Source organism: Monodelphis domestica, chromosome 1 (genome assembly GCF_027887165.1).
Source record: "Monodelphis domestica isolate mMonDom1 chromosome 1, mMonDom1.pri, whole genome shotgun sequence".
Lineage (NCBI taxonomy): Eukaryota > Metazoa > Chordata > Mammalia > Didelphimorphia > Didelphidae > Monodelphis > Monodelphis domestica.
This window is the reverse complement of record NC_077227.1, coordinates 2,777,628-2,799,168: the sequence shown is the minus strand read 5'-3', so window position 1 is coordinate 2,799,168 and position 21,541 is coordinate 2,777,628. Positions and strand designations below refer to the sequence as shown.

Sequence of the window (21,541 nt, the reverse complement as noted above, 5' to 3'; positions counted from 1 at the left end):
TTGCCTTCTAGGGTGCAGACACGTACATGCTCATCTCCAAACAAGAATCAAAAGCAAGTCAATGCGCGTGCTCACAAAGGAGTGGGCGGCACTCTAGCGGGAGAGCAGCAGGAGGACTTCATGCAGAAATCGGTGGTGGCGGACAAGAGGGGCTTCTTGAGACAGAGTCAGGAGGAGGGAATCTTGGAAAGGGCCCACAGTGGCAGCTCAGCTTGCCGTCTTCTACGCTCTTCTCACCGACATCTCGAGGCCGTCATCCTTGCAGTGGTTTGGTTCTCTCCTTGTTATGAGTCCTGTTCTGCGGCGTTTCCCTCTCCGGGTCCACATATGTTTCTGGCCCCCCATTAAAGGCGTGTCTAGCAGTCCCGACAGCCTGTCCCCCATACCTCAGCTTTCCCAGCAGTAGCCGACGTGCACATCTGCATTTAAGTAGCTGGATAGATAAAACACAGGCAAGCATATGGGCACGCGTCTTCTTTGGCCGTTGACCTCTTGGAAGGACATGTGCAATAGTGGGATTCTTGGACTACAGACGAAGAGCAGTTCATTCATTTTTTCCAGAATAGCCTGACCAATTCACAGACCCATCAAGAGGATATTACTGCCCAGATGTTTCTAAATCCCCTCCAACCCTCTTTGGCCATCTGTTACATCCTTTGCCAAATTAGTATGTGACAAAAAAAGCTTATAAATCTTTTCATTTAAATTTTCCTTATAATGAGTAATTTGGTGCATTTTTTCCATATGATCACTGAGGTTTCTATTTCTTCTTTTTAGAATATTTTGTTTCTGTGTCAAAGCCCACTTGTGATTATGCCACTCCCATACTGGGGAAACTTCAATAGCTCCCTATTGCCCATAGGATAAAATGTAAATAGCTCAATTTGACATTTAAATCCTTCCACAATCTGTCTCCAGTCATTCCTTCCAGCTAGATAGAACAGTTGTTTACCCTCATGCACTTTCCATTCCATTGAAAACGGCCTGCTTCCTGTTGCTCCCATGTCATTCCAGCTCTTCCTTGTCATCCTGGGGAAGCTCCCTCCCCTCCTCCTGATCTCCGGTGCCCCCTCCCTCCCTGCTCCTTTCATGTCCTATGTATTACCTCCTTCAAGAAGTCATTTCTATAGACAAAGACCTTATTTTAAGAATTCTCTGTGACTTCGCTTTGCTTTTATGCTCATCTATTTTACCCACCCAATAGAATGTGACCTACTTGGGACGTGCCTTGATTTCATTTTTTTCTTTGGGTCCCCAGTGCAGAGATCTGGTGTGTAAAGAAGCCTTTTCACTTTGCCCTCCCCATGCATGGGGGTCTCCCTTTGACCCATGGGTGAAGCTGAAGAGCTCCTGAGCCCTGTCCTCCGCCTGGCACCCCATCAGCTCTCCAACAAATGCAGCGGAGATGACTGGACGGCAACTCTACAACACCAACAACTACCATCATCTTTGCAGTAGAATGGGGAGGACGTGCTTTCACGATCTCCATTTTGCAGTTGAGGGCTTGAATTGCGCCAGCAGAGCATAAATCTGGCCATCTTGGCATTTTCTGCGTCAGGCTTCGAATCCTGGTCTTGATCACACGGGCAGTGTTTGTCCATTGGGCCACGTCACCGACACCTACTTACATAGAAAGGTCTAAGTAAATACGAATCTTTTCTCCTTTTTTCATTCTTTCATTGATTTACATACCAGAAGATTAATAAAAGTTTATCAAATTAAATTCCGAACTTCCCTAGGATGGCTCTGCCTTAGATGCCTCACATTTCAGACTTTTATTATAGATGTTTGATGCAATATCCCTTCCTCTAATTAGAAGGGCATTGCCACTATTTCTGTAAAATTGGCTTTGTTCTAAGAGATTCCATCCCTTTCATCTTCATTCCTCTCTACTTTACATTTCGTTATGAATTCTGCCTATAACCGTAATTGTGAACCATATTTTCCTTCCATTCATTAATAAAAATGGCTTTTATGTACTGGCACATGTCAGCTTAGGGACTCTGTTCTACATGATCTAAAATGTCTCAAATAGGTGTTCTTGACCTCTGTGTGTGTGTGTGTGTGTGTGAGTGTGTGTGAGTGTGTGTGTGTCTGTGTGTGAGTGTGAGTGTGTGTGCACATGTGTGTGTGAGTGTGTGTGTGAGTGAATGTGTATATGTGAGTGTGTGTGTTGGGGGGCTCCTGGTTCTGGAGTAGAGGCACAGAGATGGGAGATAAGTGTTTTACTTCAAAATTGCAGATATGCCAGAGTGGTAGGATAGAAGAGTGCAGAGGGAAGTAAGCTCTAGGAAGTCTGGTAAAGGGAGGAATGGCCCCGGTTAGGAGGACCTTCCACTGGATGCAAGAGCCAACAGGCAGATGATGGGGCTTCGAGAACCTGGGATTGATGTGTTCAGACCTATGCTGGGGGGGGGGTGACCTGGACCACTGAGCAGAAGATGGATGTGAGTGGAAAGAGAGCCGAGGCTCAGAAACCAGCTAGAAAGCAGGAGTCCAGCTGAAAGGGGACAAGAGCTCAGTGCAGGACTGCAGCCACCTATCTGGGAAGAGACAGCCGAGATGACAATACTGGCAGCAGACTGGACATATGAAGTGATGTGGGGCCGAGGAGCTGCCATTGGCACTGAGTTTTCCAACCTGGGGGCCAGGCAGGATGATGGTGCTTTCAACACCGACATCGGCTCTCCTGATGTGGGAAAGGAGAAGGCGTTTTATTTTGGGCAGATCGAGCTTCCAATGCCTGCGGGAATCCTGGCTGAGCTGAAGATGCGCAGCCTACTTGGGCTCCGTTCCTTTTAGGTAAAGCGCATAGGATCTCTTCGGTATCTTTTAGTTGTAACCATCCCTGAACATTCAGCAGCAAGTTAGAGATGAGGTAGCAGAGTTTAGGGAAAAGATCATCTCCTTAAAGAAATAAGCAGCACAGAGAGAAAGTCGTGAAGCTCTCCGAGAGGACGGGTTCCTTCAAAGAGAGAAAAGACGGTCCTCAGTGAAACGTCCCCCAAGTGTCGGGAGGAAAAGGCTACTGAAGTGGACCAGAAAGTGCTCAGCAAAGGCGGTCCAGAATACGGAGAAGTGACGGGCGCCAAGAGGAGAGCTAGAGGAGAGCCGTCCGGTTATGTCCAGGGAACCGGCGCCCTCCGAATGAAGCAGACGCCTATTTTATGTGTGAGCACCTTCAATAGTGAGGATGGATTTCCTTATATCAATCTAAATTGCTTTGTTTCTCCCCCCTTACTGTTCTTAGATCTACTCCCCGGGGCCAAGAGGAACAGGATGAATGCTTCTTCCTGCACCAGTACTTGCAGACATCGTTTTTCCCTGCCCAGGCTGCTTTTCTGCCAATGACACGTCCCTGTTTGACTGTCCTGCTGTACCATGAGTGGTTCAGAGTGACCTTGAATTCCCTACCTAGCCATCCCCTGATTCATGGGTTCATTGGGCGAGCTCTGCTCTGATCCATGATACGTCTTTATTAGAGAAGAATCAATAGTGAATTTCACTATCCCGGCAATGGTAAGTATGATAAAAGTAGACATGCAGACAGTTTCCAAAGCCGTTTGATATTCTGAGGTCCCTGATGGGAAGGATCCAGAGTTGTAGGAACATGAGACGGAAGTCCGGCAAGGACCCTGGATGGCATCTTGTCCAAGTTCCTTATTTGAAAAAGGAGCCACCTGAAGCTCACAGAAGGGGACGTCTCTGAGCCTGTTTCCAATTCTGAGAATCCAGCATTCTGGAAGGAGAAGGCAGTGACAGTCTTCACATTTTTGTTTTTGCATTACGAGTGTTTCCCAATTCTCTGGACCCCTTTTGAGCTTTCTTATAACAAATAAACCAGTTAAGCAAAACCAACACTATAGTGACCTCATCTGAAAATGGATTCATTCCACATTGTAGCACCTCAAGCTATTTGACAGTGTATTTTTTATTAATAAGAGCCTAGTTTCTCTTCATCCAACTTCAACTCTTTAACAAAAATAGAAACAAAAAATACATTTATTATTAATAAATATGGTCCATTCAAACCAATTCCCTCACTGATCATTTTCACAATTTTAGGTCCCCTTAGGTCTGAACTCCCAGACAGTCCATCAGCCTCTTAACAAGCAAGCGACGACATCTTGTTCCACCATTGGTCCTCTAGAATGTTAGGTTGGTTAGGATACTGGCCAAGCTTTTTAGAACTTCCAAATTCATTTTTAGCATTATAAATGGATAATAGCATTTATATGGCACCTTAACATTTGCAAACAACTATACATGTTACCTCACAACAAACTGTGATTTAGGGCTTTGGTTGTCCCCCTTTTACATATAAGGAAACTGAGGCAGGCAGAAGTTAAGTGACTTGCTGCAACGAATGTAGTTCATAAGTGTACAAGGCAGGATTTTAACTTAAAGCTTCCTGGCCCCACGACCGTGCTACTATCCACCTCGCTGGTTCAGCTCATTTCATTGTTCCTCAGTTTATAAAAATCTTCAAATTTCAATGTATTACATATTAACAGTTTAAAAAAGAAACACAATCCCAAATCGCTTCTCTATGTATTCTTTAAAACATCAATATTCTATTGTTCCACTGTATTCTTTCTTTCTTTCTTTCTTTCTTTCTTTCTTTCTTTCTTTCTTTCTTTCTTTCTTTCTTTCTTTCTTTCTTTCTTTCTTTCTTTCTTTCTTTCTTTCTTTCTTTCTTTCTTTCTTTCTTTCTTTCTTTCTTTCTTTCTTTCTTTCTTTCTTTCTTTCTTTCCTTCCTCCTTTCTTCTTTCTTTCTTCCTTATGTTTATTTTTCATGTCAACATAAATTGATCCTCGGCTCCAACTTAGCTCACTCTGCATCTGTTCACATAAGTCTTCCTATGTCAGCTTTGAGATAATCTATCGCCTCATTTCTTATGGCACAATTGAATCCTATCACATTCCCATCTAATTATTTCTTCTTCTTCATTCAACGGGCAGCCCTCTCCAATGTTTGTATTGCTGCTTTTTCCAGCACAGAAGAGCCAACACAAACATTCGCTATTCCTCAAGGGCATAGCGAATATCCCATGGGGTAAAATTGAGTTTCTTGACTAAAGCTTATGTGTCCAAAAGTGATGAGCTCTGCACCAAATTGGGTAAGCCGAGTGGCTACAGCAAAAGGTGGAGAGTGCGTGTAGTTAGTAGAAATCATTTTTAGTTATAAAAAATTACATTCTTATATGTCAATACACAAAGGGAGTGTGTATGTTGGGGTAATAGTTCCAGGCATGGAGAAGGGTGGACAGGAGTTCTAGAGCAGGAAGTCCTAGCAATGTAAGTTCCCAGGCATGCTCCAAAGTCAGAAAGAATCCCCTTGCCATCCCCCCAATTTTTTTAACGTCAGGCTCTACAGAATTGCCTACCTAATGCTTGCCCCATTGTCATTGTTCAAAATGGGTCCCATCTCCCATCTTCTCTGCCTCCATTCCTCCCCTCCACCCAAACCCTAGCACTCTGGGGCTTCTTTCCCAAAGAAGTGGGGGAGTCAGGCGGCCATGACCCGAATATGCCTGGTGCTTCCTCTGCTTCCTACCTTTAGAGCTTTGTCTCTTCCCTTCCTGGAACCTGAGCCTCCTTTGGAAAGGAAGAGACTTCTACGCATGGATCGGACGTCTTGGAAGGCCCTGCTGCTTCAAAGTCTATGGTAAGGAACTGTCCTGCTGCTATCTCAGAACAGAAGGAGTTAAAGGGGTCCTTCTTTCCTTCGCCTTATCTCCCTCCCAAAAGGGGACAAAGCGAACGTCTCCTTGCGCCCACCAGACTTGCTGACTCTTGCTTGTTTTCTTCAGGGCTCTCTGTGCTGTTCTGTCTACACATCAATAATGGAAGAATCCCTCCTACCTTCAAGGAACTACTATAATCCTGAGGATGTCAGGCATGTTCACCAAGAAATAGGATAGCGTGTAGGGTATGGTGGAGCCAAAGAGCCTGAACAAATGAACACATCCATTTGGAATCCTCCAATAAAACTGGAGGGATATTCAGCCTCTCCTTGAAGACTTCAGGGAGAGACAAGCCCTCGGCTCTGGAGACAATCCACTCCTCATGGAGGAGAAAGGATTGCACATTATGGAAAGTTTTCTTTCCTTAAAACCTTTCCCTTTATGAAACTTCCATGAAGGTCATGGGAGTGAGGGTAGAAGTGGGAGTGCCAGCCAAACAAAGATAACATCTGTCTCTGGAGTCAAAAGTACTGAGTTCTAATTTCATTTCCAATATCTCCTGTGTGATCTTGGATCTCTCTGTGCTTTAATTATCTCAGCTTTCTGTTTTAAATCTATAAAATGCAGGAAGAAAGTTACTGTGCTTAAAGAGAGATACCAGGCTTCTCACCAAGCCCTCTCTTCTCTAGAGAACTAGGTAGAAAGTCAACACAGTGGACAGATCACTGGGCCTGGAGACAGAAGGATATGAGTTCAAATTCAGCCTCAGACCCTTACTAGCTGGATGACACTGAGTAAGTTACTTCTGTCTGCCACTGTTTCTCGAATGTAAAATGGTAATAATAGCACCTACCTTTGAGAATTGCTGTGACGATGAAATAAGAGAATATTTGTAAAACACTCAGAATGATTTCTTGTGCATACTTGTGCTGAAAATATCCCAGTTTTCTTATATGTCCTCATATGTCATGGTTCTATAGAGCTTCCCTCTCCTGGTCACTTCTTCTGAATGATTTCCAAAGTCCCTCTCAAAAGGTTGTCTCCAGAATGTCCCACAATGCTCTAGATGGCTGATTGTTGCCCTTCGTACTTGAAGAAGTCCAAAATGACACCAATGGTAAAGTCTGTTGACTCGTGCATAAATGGGATTTAGGTGAGGCAGAGTTGTACAAAGTTGGCAACCTCACGGTCTCTTCCAGAGTCTTTGATAGCCAATGGCAAGACAAAAGCCAAGAGGAATGGGGATTGCCCAGGATGTAGTTGAGGACTGGCTTCTTCCATGTCTAATCAAGCTCTAAGCCTTCCACTGAGCTTGTTTCTGCTCTTTTTGACCTCAGTGTTCTCATCTGTCCCTTCCCTTAGGGAAAAACTCCATATGGCTGGGGTAGACGGTCCCCTTAGTCACCGAGGGCTTCTGAGACCTGTTATAACGCTACCCTCAGCTTGTCTGTCAAGCTGGTTGACTGGGAAGAAGCTGCTGTGTACGTGACAGCTTCTCGGAACCCTGGTGAAAGCTGAGTGGTAGGTAGGCAAAAATGGTTCAAGAAGCCGTGCACCCAAAGGTACCGGGCCTCCCTGAATACCCCCTACACCCCATGCTAAATATAGGGGAGTCTAGACATGTGAACTGAGATGCGAGCCTCAGCATGGACTCAGGAAAGGGGGCAGGCCCATAAGTGAGGAGGACCAGAGTCTTCTCTTGGACCATGGGCAGCAAACTCTGTAATTCATTGGCCTGATGTTCACCTTTCTCCACCTCGGGTGTCCCCCTTCTTAAATGGAGACACCAATCCTTGCATTAACAGCTACTCCACAGACCAATGAAGCATATACAAATATGAAAGGGCTCTGAAAGCCTCCAGTTGGATGGAACTCTGCAAGATTCATGCATTTGTCTGAACTTAAGCATATGTGCATTCTTCCTCCCGTTCTCCCGCATGATCTTGGATTGTGGGACCATCTTTTGCTTGGCTTTGCATCTCTTGTACTTAGCACAGTGCCTGGAACGTAACAGGTGCTTGATAACTGAGCGACTGACTGATGCAGAGGGCTGAGAATGTAATCTGCCTTTTCTGGGCTATTGCCCGCTCCATGATTTCATCAGGATAGGGGCTGTGCCTCCTCCTGAGAGGAGAGTGACTTCTTTGCGATGTGTTATCTTGGATACTTGGCTGTGTGGCCCAAGGTCCCACAGCAAGCACATGTTGGAGACCAGATTTGGACCCGGTTCCTCCTGCCCCTGGGATCTCCCTGCACTCTCTGGGCTCTACCATGGTGCCTCTCCATTCTTGCCGCACAAATCCACAAACCAACTGAACCTGGATGGCCACAGAGTCAAGGGTCTGACCCAATTTCATGCCAGCTTTGAACAGATGACTTGGCACCCATGTAACAGCATATGCTGTCTCTGCAAGTCCATTATAGGCTTTCAGTCTTAACAAGAAGAATGGCCATTCCCAGGGTTCTTCGGGTGAATTTTTATTTGGGCTGTTAATATTAATGAAAAAAAAATGAAAATGCAGGTGATAAGTACATAAACAGGAGATAAATCCATTTTGTTAAGAGCTAAAAAGCACAATGGCAAATCTCCAAAACCTAATGGGGTACTTTGCAGAGAGGAGAAGAATTAACCCGTATTATTGGAGGAATGGAAAGGTTCTGCAAGGCCTGACATTCTAGGGCAGTGCCCGGCTATGGTGATCTAGGAAGCAAACCCTTTAGACTCAAAGGCATCCATCCCAGTGAGGCATCCTATTGCTGAATCCCCGGAGAAGAAATCAGTACATTTTCCCTCGCGCTCCTTCAACAAGTGCCTCTGTCTTTCCACTGCACAGGATCCGTGCTCCTTGGAGAGCTCCCCTCTACCCCGAGGATGCAATCTCTCTGACGTCGATGCACCCAGTATCTCATGGAGCAAAGCCACTAGACCTGAGATGCAGATTCCAAGGCATCAGGGGAGAGGTTTCTGGAGGTCCATGAACTTGGAAGATGTGCTGCTTGTTGTTAATCTCTAACTAAAATGTCACATTCCCTCTAATTATTTAAAATATTATTCTGAGAACAGGACTACAGGCTTTACTGGATTATGCCAAGGAGATCTACCACACAGACACACATTCATGTACAGAAAAAAGTTTAAGAACTCCTGGCTTAGTGTCTGTGTGGGAGAAACTTACTTGATTTATGACCACTAAATCTTTGATATGGGGGGGGGGCAGGTCAAGGACTTCCAAGTTCCTAGCCATATTTTCTGGGTGATTGGGAAATGGATACAATCTTCAGCAATATCACCCCTCAGGGAGAGAGAACAGAGAAGGAGACTAGTGGGGACGGTCCAAATCTGGGTTTTAGTAGGACATAAGTAGTGGTAGCAGAAGGAATAAATCTGAATAATTTAAAAGAACTTGATAGTCGTTGGTTGCAAAAGACAATTAACTATAGCTTGAAGAGTGGGAAAGGAGGAAAATAAATCCAGGACAGATGGTGTGGTCAAGGAGGGCACTGAGGACTGGAGTGCTTGTTCGGTTGAGTATGAAGAACATGACGAGCAAGCAAGGACTGGACCTGTGAGCAGAGGAAAGGATCTCAGGATTCCTCACCAGGGAAATGAACCCTTGATAGGGAATGACGGTGAAGGTTTGGCCAGCCTGCCCTAGCTTTGTCCATGATAGAGTGAACTTGAAGGTTGTCAGAACTGAGGAGGTAAATGAGTTCATTGAGAATGCTTGATATTGAACAGGATCTTAGTATTGATACTAACGTCCCCAAATTAAGAATGGTGGAAGGAGAACTGTGATTTGGGTATCAAACTCTTAGTGAAAGGGGAAAGAATAATCAATCATTCACTGCCACTGGGACCTAGGTACGGCCATCTCTCTGGATGGAGTAAACCTCAGAGGCAGGACAGCTTGGTGAAGAAAAATGGAGGGGGAGAAGTGTGAAGTATAGTGAGGGACAAGGAGTGTGCCTATACCTTCCTCTGGTCCAGAAGCAGGGGGACGAGAGGATGAGAGAAGGAAAATCCAGCCATGGAGAGGATGTGAAAGCAGTAAGTGTCTTCTGAGAGGGACAGAGTCTCAATGAGTTCCAGAAGATGGAAGGTTCACAAAAAGAACGATTCTCAGATATAAGCAAGTTTGTTCCTAGGGGAGACGTATTGCAGAGGGCAGGATTTTGACCAGATGTGGGAGGTGTTAGATGGAGGTGAAGGTGGGGATGGTAGAGAATGGAGCTGGGTCTATTGTCAAATGTGAAGTGGCCGAAACAAAAGCTCTCCCTCTCTCTGCTGATGCATGAGGGAAGCCACAAATGCTTCTTCCCGAAGGAATCTGGCAACAATTGCGAGGGAAGATGAAACCCTGGCCAAGAAACGGAACACTTTCAGGACACAGTTGGTGTTTCCATTGCTGGTGCCAACTGAAGACACAGTTTCAGAAGAGAAAAACAAGATGGGAGAAGTCAACAGAAAGATGAAAAGCTGATGCCTGAGAATGGGATTTGTATTAGCTTAAAATAGCAATGATGGGCTCTTGGCCCAGGTTGGAGCACAAAATAATGAATGTCAGGAAAGTATATATTTCCCCGCAATCTCCCACATTCTATTAAGAGACATTTTAATTGCAAAAGGAAGAGAATGGAAGAAAAAAGCTACTTGTATCTACCTACCACATCAGATAACACAGAAAGCACGAGCCACTACATAGGTGACATCCAGAAACTGGAAGGAGAGAAATCATGCGCAAGGAAGTCAGCACTAGCACTCATGACTGCAGGTCGTATACAGGGATGTAGAAAGGATGCTCGTCAAACGATGGAACTCCAAGACTGAGAGGAGGAAGAAACCGTATCCTTCTTAGTATCTGATCATCAGGGGTATGGCTTGGGAACGATACACTTTATTCAAAGGTAAAGTAATAGGGTAAAAGGGAAGCATGATGCATGTAAGAGAAACATTCATGGTTGAAATTCCAGGATCTAGATGAACAAATTGGAGTGCAAAATATTTGAGGGAAGAGACACAGAGACAAAAGCAAAAATGCTATCCCTGTAGGAGCCTGACAGTCTTGGACAGTGATGGTGAACCTTTTGGAATGTTTTAGGGACCCCGTGCCAAATCCCACCCAACCCCCATTGCATGTGCCATGCCCTGCCCCCAACTGGGTACCCTGCCCCTTGAAGTGGTACAGTGCTCCACCCACCCCTGCATTGGGGGTGGGACCAGGGGCAGAGCCAGGATGCTGAGGGAGGGCTGAAGTCCATGGGGAGGCTCCATACCCCCTTTCATTCAGGGGGAAGGGCCACACTATATATGGTAGTTCTTGAGGGAGACAGAGAAGGAAGCTGATTATAATTCGGCATGCATGCCATGTCTTTGAAAAGCAACTTTATAGGTTTTCAAGGAGAGGATGACTTAGAGGTTCAGCACAAATCACTCTTTCTGCAGGAGGCCTGACCCAGGACCAGCACTCTTACCCCACCCCCACACCAAAGTTTCCCCTTTCATATAATCCCCTTCGCTTGTTTAGACGTCATATACCCCTCTAGTGATTTACCTGTCTACCCAAGAAGGCTGACTCCCAGCGAGCCCGGTCCAAGTAGCTGCCATTCCTGTATTTCCAGGGCTTCGTATCGTGCCTGCTTCTTGCTTAGGGATGCTGGTGAGTGACCGAGGGAGGATTTGGGAGGCCCACAATTTTGTAGGAGAATTTATCTCAAAAGAAATGGAAGTTCTCAAGAATGACATTCTGCAGGCACAGAGAGCGGATCTCTAATGAGGAAAGGAGTGAGTCTTCACTGAAGAGGACAATTACCTCATTAACCAAATGAGATCTTTTTTAAGCGTGGAAAACAGAAGCAAGGGTTAGAAAGGGCAGATTGAGATAAGAAGTGCCCCAGTTCTCTGCAAGCGGTGGCAGAACATTCAAGGGATGGTCCAGGCCAGAAGAACCCTGCTGTACGGTGACTCGGTGGCAGAGAGAAGTGCTGAGTTTGGAGTCAGAGGACTTGGTGCAGATGCTGGCTCTACTGAGCAAGCCCTGACTGCCTTGTCAAAGGAAGGAGATGTGTCTGAGGAGCCCCAGGGTTCCTTGCAGCTGGAACTAGATGAGGATGAGGATGTGATGATGCTTCTGGTGGGGCTACCCAACTGGAGATGCTTAGATCGTGCCTACAGGGGCAGTATTAGAGGGGGCTGGAACTCAACTTCTAGGTTTGCATAGTGGGCAGGAAAAGTGAAATCTGGCGGGCAGAATTCAAAATGGCAGCTCAAAGTTGGGCCACGCCAGATTCTGGCTCTCAGTAAAGAAATGCTTCACTCAAACACACTTGCCATGGGTGAGCAGCTCTTCCCCATCTGTGGGATCTTTGAGGAAGGTCCATTCTATTGGGAAAGGCTTCCTCCGAAAACCTTTTCTATTGGCCACCTATAGTACCCCCCCACCCCCACACACACTCCTCTGGTTCCCTGGCAAAATATACAGTAGGGTTTGGGCACGCTTTCAGCCATAGAAGAAAGAATACGGCCTTTGGGTCTGGAAGTGAAGAAGAGCCGAGTATAAACATCCTCTTAGTCACTTACTAGCTGGGCAACCCTTCATTTTCCCTCAGTTTCTCCAACTGTAAATCGGGCTAATAAACATGCCTATTTCCCAGGGCTGTTGTGAGGATCGAATAAGAAAATGGCTTCAAAGTGTGTCGCACAGTGCCGGGCACATCGTAAACGCTTGCTCCCTCCCTGCTGGGTAGTAAGCCGCCCATGTGGCATGATTTTGCCCTTAGACAAACGGGAAGGAGGCTGAGCTTTGAGGGCGGAGGAGGAGGCTGCTGTGCGTGTCGCCTCTGACTTCAGGAGATGCCACGAGTTCTCTGTCCATTTGCCCGTGTGGCCCGGCCTGGATGGGGAAAACGGAAGCGGCAGGAAGAGGAGGGAGATATGTGGCCGAGTGCAATGGCTGCCAGGGTGTGGTTTGTAACCTGCTGTGAGCCCAGGCTTGATAGACGAGGCAGAAGCCACGCCCTGGACTAAGCTCATCCCTGACGAGGGTCCGGGTGACTGCAGCCCGCCTGGCGTGGCTGCCTCTCCGGCCATCACACCGAAGGGAGCTGTGGCGGCCGGGCCCAGCTCGGCCTGCCGCACTGGGAACAGAGAAGACCCTCTTACGTAAGCAAGAAGCAAGTTATTAAGCAGCCGCGCCGAACCGCCGGCCAGATGGTGGATGGGAGTCGGGAAGAACTTGGGCTCCCGGATTCTGTCTCGGCACTCGAAGGAGCTGAGAGGCTCTCTCTGGGGCCTCTGGGGTCAGGGATGTTGGCAGCTAATGGAGGGCTCCCTCTCGGGGTTGTCCTCTCCGAGATCCGGGGTCAAGTGATGAATTGATCTAGAAAAGCGAGTGGGCGGGTGGCAGCAGCTTATTAGTGGTGGGACCGGACTGGCCCCGGGAGGGCTCCCCAGGCACTGGATTCGGGGCTGCTGCAAAGGTAGGTGTGTAGAACCCTCTGTTTCTCTTGTGATCAGGGCCCTGGTAGTCGGGCATCAGGAGGGATTGTGTGCGCCGTCCTGGCCAGGCTGAAATGAAGGTGCCGAGGAACTGAATGATGGGAGCGTCTGTGCGGAGAGGAGATAGCCGGTTCCATTTTCTTGCTGATTATTCCCTCCCATGTGTCATCAGTGGTGTGTGAAGGGAAAGAGGGAGAAGGGCACCAAACACTTTCTCACTTCAGGAAGAGACAAAGCCAGGACTTTGCCTGGGCTCTCGTTCAGGGCTTGAAGAATAGGCTTCCCAAGCCACCATTGTATATTCCCAATGGTGGGAGTAGGAGGGGGAGACAGAGACAGAGAGAGAGAATAGCAAGGGGAGAGACAGAGAGATGGAGAGAGACAGGAGGGAGACAGAGACAGAGAGAGAGGGAGAGACATAGAGACAGAGACAGAAAGAGACAGAAAGACAGACAGAAAGAGAGGGAGAGAGAGAGAGGGAGAGAGAGAGAGGGAGGGAGAGAGAGAGACAGAGAGGGAGAGACAGGCAGAGACAGAGACAGAGACAGAGAGACAGACAGAGACAGAGAGATGGAGAGAGACAGGAGGGAGATAGAGACAGAGAGATAGAGAGAGAGAGAGACAGAGAGATGGAGAGAGACAGGAGGGAGACAGAGACAGAGAGAGAGAGAGACAGACAGACAGAGACAGAGAGATGGAGAGAGACAGGAGGGAGACAGAGACAGAGAGATAGAGAAAGACAGACAAAGAGAGACAGAGACAGAGAGAGACAGAGAGAGAGAGAGACAGAAAGACAGACAGAGAGACAGAGAGAGAGGGAGACAGAGACAGAGAGAGAGAGAGACAGAAACAGAGAGGGAGACAGAGAGAGAGAGGGAGGGAGAGAGAGACAGAGACAGAGAGAGAGACAGAGACAGAGAGAGAGGGAGAGACAGAGAGAGAGACAGAAAGACAGACAGAGAGACAGAGAGAGAGGAAGACAGAGACAGAGAGAGAGAGAGACAGAAACAGAGAGGGAGACAGAGAGGGAGACAGAGAGAGAGAGGGAGGGAGAGAGAGACAGAGACAGAGACAGAGAGAGAGGGAGAGACAGAGAGAGAGGGAGAGACAGAGACAGAGAGAGAGAGAGAGAGAGAGAGAGAGAGAGAGAGAGACAGAGACAGAGACAGAGACAGAGAGGGAGAGAGGGAGAGAGACAGAGAGGGAGAGAGGGAGGGAGAGAGAAAGACAGAGAGGGAGAGACAGGCAGAGACAGAGACAGAGACAGAGAGAGAGCACAATACCATTCACAGTATTTGACAGCCAGAAAGTATCTTGGTTCAGGAAGATGTCCTCCAAATGCTTCTTACAATCAGTGTGAGACATGGTCGGATTGAGATCCTTTCTCCATATTGCCCAGGGTTGGGTATGGCAGTAAGTCCCCTGGAAGCGCCTCGGGGTTGAGTCTGGAGACAAAGAAGGAAATGAACGTGGTGATGCAGCTGCTCCCTGCGCCTGGGCAAAGGCGCCACCTCTCTAGCAAACTTCCCTTTGTCTAGGACGCCAGGGTAATACCCCAATAAGCCGCCTGGCGCCCATGTTGGTTCTCTCTCTAAAATCAGTCCCTACTGCCAGGAAGCCTAAGGAAAAAGCCCAGTCCTCCCTCTTTCCCTCACCTCTCTTGATTCTGGCAGTCTGGATGCCCAGAGGGGATGAAGTCCCCCGCGTGGCTGGAGTGACCTCCTGGGAGGACTGGGAGAACCTGCGGTGGAGCACTCAGACTGGGCACAAGTCTGTGAGCCTGGGGTGGGTGGGGCACAAGTGACAAAGGGTCAGGCTGCCTTAGGTGCAAAAGCTCCCTGGCCCGTGTAGCTCCTGATCCATCCCGAAGTGGTTTCGGAGGCTCAGAGAGGGCCGCTGTCTTGCCCAAGGTCCCCCAGGAATGGGGTGTGAACAATGTCCCAAGGCTGCAGGAGCCCAGGGAATGCAAATCACAACTCGCACACTTGGTTCCACGATTCCAGATGGTTTTACACTCAGGGAATGAGGCTTCCTACTCGTCCTCCCACTGCTACAGCCAGCAGCATTCACTCGATGGCATGAAAACTACCGTTTCACACCTAGCTTTTAGTGCTCTCTTAATTATGGCTCCTGCTATGCCTGCTTCCACAACTGCAATTCCTGGGCGGCGCAGTGGTAAGCCTTTCCCCAGGAGGTTGGGAGGACAATTATCATCCTTCCCATTTTACAGATGGAAAACAAGGATGAAAAAACTACAAATAGCAGCAATGTAGCAAGTGATGCAACCTGGCCGAGGTCCCCCAGCTCGCTGGAAGGATTCGAGTTGGAAAGGGAGAGCAGCTCTCTCAGCAGAAGCCCAGTCACCTTTCCTGCCACCCATCTGGCAACAATCCCGAGACGCCAGGGTGCCGGCAAAGTCCAGCATAGTTCCAGAAGCTATTCCGGTGGGATGCTAGACTGTTCTAGAAGCACTGTCGCTGCTCTTCCTTCACTTTCGGAGAGGACCACTGATGTGGCGAGTGATGTCTGGACTTGCTCATGAATTGGACTGAAGTGAGGCAGGGCGGCTCAATCATCAGCTTCACAATCTGCGTGCAGTTATTGGACAAAAGTCAGGATGACTAGTAATGGACCAGGATGCAGTGGAGGACTTTGGTGTCAGACCAAGCTCTAAGCACTCCAGAGCTTCAGCCTGCTTCGGCCACCATCGTGACTGTTGGAACAAATTGTCCTTCTACCTATTCCACTGAGATGCGTCTTCACATGCTTGGGGGAGTGTAGACACTCCCCTAGACTACCACGAAGCTTAAAGCCTGTCCGCTGCCCTTGAAGTGGTTGAGCCCATCTGCTGAGCTGGGTTTGGGGGTGACCGTTGTGCATGAGAGCTGGGTGAAAGGCAGACCCCGAAGGTAGGTGAGCACCCTGAAAAGGCTCAGTAAGACCATCTTTCACTAAAGGTGCCATTCCTTTCAGAACACTGAAGGAACATACAGTGGAATTAACTATATACTCACAGCACTTCCAACGATCTAATGTCTAGACGCGACATCCCCAGGGCTGGAACTTGTTCAAATACCTCTCGGGGTTCTGATCTTGTGTGATGGTTTCCGTGAACAACTGAGGCCAAAAAAGTAAAAACACCTGAAAGAATCAGAACACTCTGGAGGCCAGCTGCTACTTGCCAATGGATGCTCGGAACCATCCCCATGACTGTGCCTTGAAGCCTTTCCAGATTGGTAGGACCTCTCTGAGCTTACTTCCACGGAGGAACCCTTCAAGAACCCAGGCTTACTTCTAGGCCAAGATAAGGCACGAGCTCTGTTCCATTTTTCTGGAACACATTATTCTCGGGTTATAGCTCAGAGGCAGAATTAGGTAATGGACACATACAGAGCACTTGAGGGCAAGAAGATGGGAATTACAACCCACTTTTGACTCTTATTAGCTGTACATCATGGGCAACTGTCTCAGCCTTCCTGAGCCCCAAGACTTCCAGAGAGAGCTGTTTCCGGTTGTTAGTGGTGGGCCTTCATTTTCAGGTCTCTGTTGGGCCAGGTGAAGCCTGAGGTCACTCGCATCTCCGAGATCTTGAGGATGGAAAAAGTTAGAGAGAGCTTGTAGGAATTCCCACACCAATTAAGCCCCAGGCCTTTGGTGTCTTCACCCAACGCCATTCATCATATCTGGCATCTGAGTCCAATTTATGGCTCCTGTGAATTATTTACCTTGTTCTCTTGGATGGGTAGGTCGGATGCTAAGCATTTGTCAGTCTTCCTCATAAGATTCTTTTTTTAAAACTCTCACCTTGCATCTTAGAATCCAGGTTGTGTATTGGTTCCAAGGCAGAAGAATGGTAAAGGCTAGGCAAGGGGGGGTCAAGTGACTTGTCCAGAGTCACCCAGCCAGGAAATGTCTGAGGCCAGATTTGAACCCAGGACCTCCCATCTCTAGACCTGGCTCTCAATCCACAGAACTACCCAGCTGCCCCTTCCTAATAAGAGTCTAAAAACTAAACTAAACTAAACTAAAAACTAAACACTGCCAAAGTATAGCTGGTGGTGCTTTGTGGTGGAGAACTTCTCTAGGAATTTCAAACGTTCTCATCAACTCCTGGTGCCCACCATTCATTCCTACAGTGTGATCTGGGAATGGGCATCAAGGCAGCCACTTCATGCAGCAAGGCTCACATCTGGCTCCTGAGGGAGAGAACCCCAAATGGACCCTGAACTGAATGTTCCTCTGCTCATTCTCGTGGGACTTTCATCAAACCCAGCACTCGCCAACACTCGCAACTTCCTCACTCACTGACCCACATAGCCTTTCTTCTCCAGGCCTCCGGAAGTCATTGGCATGGCGGATTTCCATTGTATCTTTTCTGATCCCCTTATGTGTCCCCCTCATTTAGTCAGCATAGTAAGTAAGTTTATAAGTAGCCAGTATAAAGCGGCAAAGGTAGGAAATAAGATTGCAGAGGGATCCTGGAAGTCACATACTAACGGCCCCAAGGATGAAGGGAACAGAACTTCCATATCACTATATACAGCCAAAGTTCCCATCCTGCTCATAGGAGCTGGAGAAGCCAGAGGCCATCTTGGAGCTGCTGTCAACCTTCTGACCTGTGATGTGTCAATCCTAGACAAACTCCAGGCCAATGGAACATCCAAAAACGCTGATGAGTTCGAGATGGCCGGGTAGGTCTACTTAGAGGTCCTATAGGCAACTTTGAGATGATGTGGATGTCCACGGTGGCACAGATGCGAGTTCATTCCCTTACAAACACTATCAAATGGGACCTAAAACTCCTGCTTCCCTTCCCCAAGTCCATGCTACTGAAGGCTCCCAACTCTAATCTCTGGGTACATGAGCAGTAATTTGCTCTCACCCCTCCCCATCCTCTTCCTTCGTCATCCCATTCCCTTTGGCCAAGCTGCATCATGTGCTGCTGGACCCTTTTGGCACTTGCCTTTGTAGCCTCTGTGCTGTATTCAAGTGTGATTGCAGTCCTGCTTTCTACTGCATTTCCCCAAGTAGGCAAAGAAGCAGGTATACCTGCTCCCAGTTCACAATTCCATTAATTAATTATCAATCAGCATGGTAGAGTGAGAGAGAGACGGACAGACAGAAAGACAGACTGGCAAACCATTGCTAGACAGATAAACTGCTAGACAGAACATTTATCAACACCTGGTGCCAGGACCTGGCCTAGGTGCTGGGAACTGGAAACAAACAAAACCCAAGAAAACACGATGGTCCTTACCTTTAAGGAGGTCACGTTGTCTCAGAGGACTGGTGTGTGTGTGTGTGTGTGTGTGTGTGCGTGCGTGTGTGTGTGTGTGTGCGCGTGTGTGTAAATAGAGGGAGGAACCGAGAGAAAGGCACCTGCTGGCCACATAGAATAATCTACAGACTGTTTTTCTGTGCTAAAACAGACTACAAGACTCAGTGAGGATTAGAGCCTTCATCATATGAGTGTGCTATGATCAAATGAGATAACATGTGTATGGCTCTAGTGATTGCAGAGCATGAACCGCTGTAGGAATAGTAACTATTCATATTAAAAGCAGTCCAGCCCAATTTTCTCTTCTGGGGCTCCTTAGAACTTCTCACTCCAAGCCCTTGTGGCGCTGTGGTTTGAGAACGAGAGTCCAGATGGGATCTCTGAGGTCAATGACTTCTGGGATCTTGGGTGAATGCTTTCACGTCCTTGGGAAGTTGTTTCCTCATCCATAAAATGAGAAGATTGAATAGGCGCCTCTGGAGAGTCCATCCCCCTATAGTTCTTATTCTGCCTTTTCTCCTCTTTGCAGCTGCTCTTAGTGCCCAGCCACCTCATCCTTTAGAATCAGTTTCACCAGTGGGCACATTAATGCTTGGCTGGCAGAGCTTCACATTAGCAAAAGTAATCTGTAAAACAATCGCAAATTATGCAAGCGACGTGACTCAGTTATCAGAAGTCCTGGATTCAGAGAAGCCATCCCCGACTAGGAGGAGAGTTGGAAGGAGGAGAGAGGAAGGAAAGAAGCCTGTAGACTGAGAGCGAGTCCAGAGGAGAGCAGCCCTTCGGCTTTCATTTAGCGTGAGAGTGTTCCTATGGACGTGCAGTAACGTCTGCTGGAATGGAAGGCCCTTTGGCGGACAAAGGTTTGAAGACTTCACCTTCAGCTTTTTGGAACTACCTGGCCGCCGCACAGTAGCAGACAGGAAGCCTACAATTCAAAGTCATTTGTCAGGGCTTTATGGGAGAGATTTGGTTTGGCCCCCCTGTCCCCAAGTCCTCTCCAGAAATGGTGATGGGATCCCGCTCACTGGGTCTGGTGCCTGCGGCTCCTCCAGAACAGCTGTAGCCTCCTCACTTGCTGGGGGCTTGGGTTCTAGGTTAAAAGTTTCACTTCAGTGTTTTTCCTGATTATGGTCGCTGTCCTTGGTAGAAAAACCAGATCTCTGATGAAGGGAGCTCCTTTGCCTTCAGGCTTCTGCTCTCCATTATCCTCCTGCTGGCCATCATCTGCTGGCCATTTGATTGCTTTGTCTGTCTTCTGCTTTCCCCTCAATGGTGTGGCTCCCTTTTGTCTTATGGCACAATAAGAGAGCCTGCTGGTCAGAGGGCCAAAGATTAGAGCACACAGCAAATGGAAAAGCCCTCAAGGCCCCCTCCCCCATTTCATAGATAAGGAAAGTGAAGATGAGAGAGAGTTCAAGGGTTTGACCAGGGTCCCTCAGAGCTTGTGTCTGAGGCAGTATTCGAACCCAGGTCATCTTGTTTCCAAATGCAGGAATCTAGCCACTGAGCCCCGTAGGTGCCCCTTGTTTGCATTTGTAGTTGTTGGTTTCGTATCTCGGGGCTTAGCACAGAGCTCGCCTAGAAAAGTACTTTAATAAATGTCTAGGAAAAGTTCAGCCAGAATGAATTCAGTAACCTTTTCATTGTTCTCCCCCGGCCATGAGTCTTTGTCAATTTAGCTTCAAGTTGTGATCCTTCTTCCCTATTCAGTGCTCTACGTGGCTATACGATAGATGTGGGTGTATATACAGGTGTGTACGGATGCGTGGATACACACCCACATGTACACACACACGAGTAGATCTAATGGAAACTCTGGAGTTCGCTGGCATTTGCACTGTTCTCCTTAGACAAGCCACCGTTGTCTTCCTCATCAGGATCGTTTCTGTTGTCACAGTTAGAAGTTCTCATCGTTCTTGGCCTGACCCCCTTGGAATTAGGACCACAATGCCCCTTCGCCCTGTCCTTCGAAGAAGCCCAGACTTGTAGCAGCAAGGAGTCGTCTAGATCGCTGATGGAATTTTCATCTGGAGAAACTGAGGCCAAGTCACACAAGTGGCAGAGATGCTATTTTAATCCAAGCCCTGAGCACAGCTGACACTGGGGGCCAAGGAAGAGCAACATGTGATGGGAATTGGGAATAGGCTGAACCTCCAGATCAGCCAGTCTAATCCTTTTGTTCTTACCCCCCTGCCAACCCCCCCCCTTTACTCCCACAGAAACGGCTTGGAGACTTGGATGTTGATGGAGAACTCGCCCACATCAGCAGGGTGAACTCTCACACGGAGGGTTTCCCGGGGTCCCAGGACCCCAGTAGGTTCACTTTTCCTGGCTTCCTCCAAAGGGCTCCCCCCGCCACACTCACACACTCCCCAAACCCAAGGGGGCTGGAATTGTCTCTTTCTGACTATGGGCTTAAGTGGTCAGCCGGTGCCACCCCTTCCACTGCCTCGCTCAACACTGGACTCATCTTCTTTTGACCATGGCCTAGTTCCAGAAAGGACGTTTGTTACTGGGCTCCCCACCCTGGCGTCGCCATCCCTCTGGAGCACCGCATTCCCTGCGGAGAGCGAGTAGGCTCCAGCCAGAGCCTCCAGAGAAGTCTAAATCCAAAGTTGGCAGAGTTGAGGTCTCTCTCCTCCTCTCTGCCACTCTGTCTCTCTGTGTGTCTCTGTCTGTCCGTCTGTCTGTCTGTCTCTAGCTCACACACACAAGCAAAGGCTCTCCTTGCCTCACACGTTCTGAACACCAAACTCTGGGCCACCTTGTGGCCGCCAGCCGTCTCTGCACCTCTCTGTGGGCACTCCCAAGGGCCTCAGCCAGGAGTACTGAGGAAGCCCGCGGTCTGCCCTGGGCAGCTTTCTGTAGCCCGGAGAGGGAGCCTCGAGGGGGCAAATTCCCTTCGACCCCATCTCAGCCGTCCAGCCAATGAGAAGCTCCCAGCAGGCCCAGCCAAGCTGACTCGGCCTGGTTTGGGAGGCGCCTCCCTTTCGCCTCCCAAATCAGAGAAAAGCAGCGCCCTGGATTCCTCCTAGAGCTGCTCCCCGAGCCAAAGTGGGCAGCAGAAGGGGGGAGGAG

General features: G+C 48.3%; 1 long non-coding RNA gene across 1 annotated transcript in view; it reads left to right on the top strand.

The window, feature by feature from the left end:
- Positions 1–1,979, top strand: part of LOC103100043 (uncharacterized) — a 6,645-nt gene extending 4,666 nt beyond the window's left edge. Inside the window, exon 2 of the long non-coding RNA XR_459624.2 lies at positions 1,259–1,979. This is a non-coding gene — a long non-coding RNA (uncharacterized LOC103100043). The remainder of the gene's footprint in view (positions 1–1,258) is intronic.
- The last annotated feature ends 19,562 nt before the right edge of the window (positions 1,980–21,541 follow it).